A 3666-nucleotide genomic window follows, 5' to 3' on the forward strand; every position below is an offset into this window, starting at 1 on the left:
TATACCTCTCACTGTGTATGAGTCCAAGGAATTTAACATATAAATTTTATACACCTGTTGATTGTGAAAAGGGAATCAGCTCAAACTCTGCCACTCTACACTCAGTACATCGGTTGTGGCTTGTCAGAAGGTGTTGGGTCTGTCCCCACCATCACACAAGTCATTTTGCAGTGAACACAAGCTAGGTGTCCTCTAAGTTCTGACATGTTCACACTAGAACTCACAGGCTGAAGGTTCGATCCCTAAGACAGTCCCTACTCCAGACCTAGCCACAAGCCCAGCTACAAAGTGGTTTCCATGTTCCACCCACAAGTTCAGTTAGCTTGCTAGATGGGCTTGCAGAACTTGGAGTAACATAATGCTTACCCTGGCCGCTTTGTTTTCGAGGGACTGCAAGGGAGACATCCAGTTGAATACGCAGGTAGGGTGAGGGCTTGAAGAAAGTTGAGAACAAGACCCTCCATCCCTATGGAGGGGAGGTGCACCATCCTCCAAGCACACGGGTGACCTTCCTGGAAGGTATGGTTGAAGGATGGATGATCACACAAACAATGATTGGACAAAAAGGGTCTGATCTAATGCTGATGGACCGAGTGGAGAACCCAGCAAGGCCTGTCTAGATTTTTTCTTTCCAGCATGCTCACAGTACTCCATCCTCCTGTGTGTGGGGCTCAAGTCCCTCTTAAGTGGAAGTTGTCTGACAAGGCAAGTCAGAGACTTTCTCACTGACCAGCTCCAGCTCATCCAAGTGGGACAGGGTCAGCACTCCCCCAATCTGAAGAGAACTCCCAGTTTCTGTGGTACCTAAGAAGATTTCAAAAAGCACAGAAGGCCGGAGTGCTTTTGCCTTCTGAAACCTAAGAATGATGCGAGGTGTCCCTGTAAGTTAGGAAATAACGGGCTGAAAGATAGAAAGATCGAGGTACACACAGGTATGCGTGGATATATCCTAATTACACAACTACCTTTAGTGACATATAGGTTCTTGTTTTTATTTTATGTATATTAGTGCTCTAACTGCCTGCACACCAGAAGAGGGCACCCAATAGGTCGTTACAGGCAAGTCCTTCCAGGAATGTGTTACCAAAGAGTTTGAAACAGAGGCTTGACTGGTCTGTGAGGGAAATCTCTTGTGTTAACACATATCTCGAGAATGACTAGCGCTCTGAGGAACTAAGAGGCATGTTTTCAGCCAGAGCACAAGAGTGGGTTCTCTTGGATTTTTTTCTTCTTTTTTATTTATTTATTTGTTTGCTTGTTTGTTTATTTATTTATTATAGATTTTTGCCTCCTCCCCGCCACCACTTCCCATTTCCCTCCCCGTCCCCCAGTCAACTCCCCCTCCCCCAGCAGCCCGAAGAGCAGTCAGGGTTCCCTGCCCTGTGGGAAGTCCAAGGACCACCCAGCTCCATCCAGGTCTAGTAAGGTGAGCATCCAAACTGCCTAGGCTCCCACAAAGCCAGTACGTGCTGTAGGATCAAAAACCCAGTGCCATTGTTCTTGAGTTCTCAGCAGTCCTCATTGTCTGCTATGTTCAGCGAGTCCGGTTTTATCCCATGCTCTTTCAGACCCAGTCCAGCTGGCCTTGGTGAGTTCCCGATAGAGCATCCCCATTGTCTCAGTGTGTGGGTGCACCCCTCGCGGTCCTGAGTTCCTTGCTTGTTCTCTGTCTCCTTCTGCTCCTGATTTGGACCTTGAGATTTCAGTCCGGTGCTCCAGTGTGGGTCTCTGTCTCTGTCTCCTTTCATCGTCTGATGAAGGTTAATATCCAGGAGGACGACTATATGTTTTTCTTTGGGTTCACCTTCTTATTTAGCTTCTCTAGGATCACGAATTATAGGCTCAATGTCCTTTATTTATGGCTAGAAACCCATTATGAGTGAGTACATCCCATGTTCCTCTTTTTGGGTCTGGCTTACCTGACTTAAGAATATGTGTATAACTTACAGTCACCGAACAGCAGAAAGGTGAGCTTTGTGTGTGGACAAGCATGGCGTCCTGGGAGGACATGGGGCCTGTCCTCTGAGGGTCTGAGCTGAGCTGCAAGAGGACCAGAGAGGAGGCCGGGCCTGAGTGAGCTGAGGGAGAGGAGGCGGGGCCTGAGGGAGCTGAGGGAGAGGAGGCGGGGCCTGAGGGAGCTGAGGGCGAGGAGGAGGGGCCTGAGTAAACTGTGGGAGAGGAGGCGGGGCCTGAGGGAGCTGAGGGCGAGGAGGAGGGGCCTGAGTGAGCTGAGGGAGAGGAGGCGGGGCCTGAGTGAGTTGTGGGAGAGGAGGCGGGGCCTGAGAGAGCTGAGGGCGAGGAGGAGGGGCCTGAGTGAGTTGTGGGGAAGGAGGCGGGGCCTGAGTGAGATCAGGGAGAGGAGGCGGGGCCTGAGTGATGCTGTGGTGTGGAGGCGGGGCCTGAGTGAGGCTGTGGTGTGGAGGCGGGGCCTGAGTGAGCTGAAGGAGAGGAGGCGGGGCCTGAGTGAGTGGTGGAAGAGGAGGCGGGGCCTGAAAGAGTTGTGGAGAGGAGGCGGGATCAGAATAAGCTATGGAGAGGAGGCGGGGCCTGAGTGAGCTGTGGGAGAGGAGGAGGGGTCTGAGTGAGCTGAGGGGGAGGAGGCGGGGCCTGAGTGAGTGGTGGAAGAGGAGGCGGGGCCTGAGTAAACTGTGGGAGAGGAGGCGGGGCCTGAGGGAGCTGAGGGCGAGGAGGAGGGGCCTGAGTGAGCTGAGGGAGAGGAGGCGGGGCCTGAGTGAGTTGTGGGGAAGGAGGCGGGGCCTGAGTGAGCAGAGGAAGAGGAGGCGGGGCCTGAGTGAGCTGAGGGCGAGGAGGAGGGGCCTGAGTGAGTTGTGGGGAAGGAGGCGGGGCCTGAGTGAGCAGAGGAAGAGGAGGCGGGGCCTGAGTGAGTTGTGGGAGAGGAGGCGGGGCCTGAGAGAGCTGAGGGCGAGGAGGAGGGGCCTGAGTGAGTTGTGGGGAAGGAGGCGGGGCCTGAGTGAGATCAGGGAGAGGAGGCGGGGCCTGAGTGATGCTGTGGTGTGGAGGCGGGGCCTGAGTGAGGCTGTGGTGTGGAGGCGGGGCCTGAGTGAGCTGAAGGAGAGGAGGCGGGGCCTGAGTGAGTGGTGGAAGAGGAGGCGGGGCCTGAAAGAGTTGTGGAGAGGAGGCGGGATCAGAATAAGCTATGGAGAGGAGGCGGGGCCTGAGTGAGCTGTGGGAGAGGAGGAGGGGTCTGAGTGAGCTGAGGGGGAGGAGGCGGGGCCTGAGTGAGTGGTGGAAGAGGAGGCGGGGCCTGAGTGAGCTGTGGGGGTTGGAGGCGGGGCTTGAATGAGCTGTGGGAGAGGAGGCGGGGCCTGAGTGAGTTGAAGAAGAGGAGGCGGGGCCTGAGTGAAGCTGTGATGTGGAGGTGTGGACTGAGTGAGGCTGTGGGAGAAGAGGCGGGGCCTGCAGAGGCTGCCCCAGAGGAGGCGGGGCCTGAAGAGGTTGCCCCAGGAGAAGGGAGGGCCTGCAGAGGCTGCCCCAAGGGGAGGCGGGGCTTGAAGAGGTTGCCCCAGGAGGAGGCGGGGCCTGAAAAGGTTTCCCCAGGGGGAGGCGGGGCCTGAAGTGGCTGTCCCAGGAGGAGGCGGGGCCAGCGGGCGGGCTATTTTGAGGAAGGGCGGAGCCGAGGGAGCCGAGGGCGGGGACCTAGCGGGA

The sequence above is a fragment of the Chionomys nivalis genome, chromosome 25 (genome assembly GCF_950005125.1).
Source record: "Chionomys nivalis chromosome 25, mChiNiv1.1, whole genome shotgun sequence".
NCBI lineage: Eukaryota > Metazoa > Chordata > Mammalia > Rodentia > Cricetidae > Chionomys > Chionomys nivalis.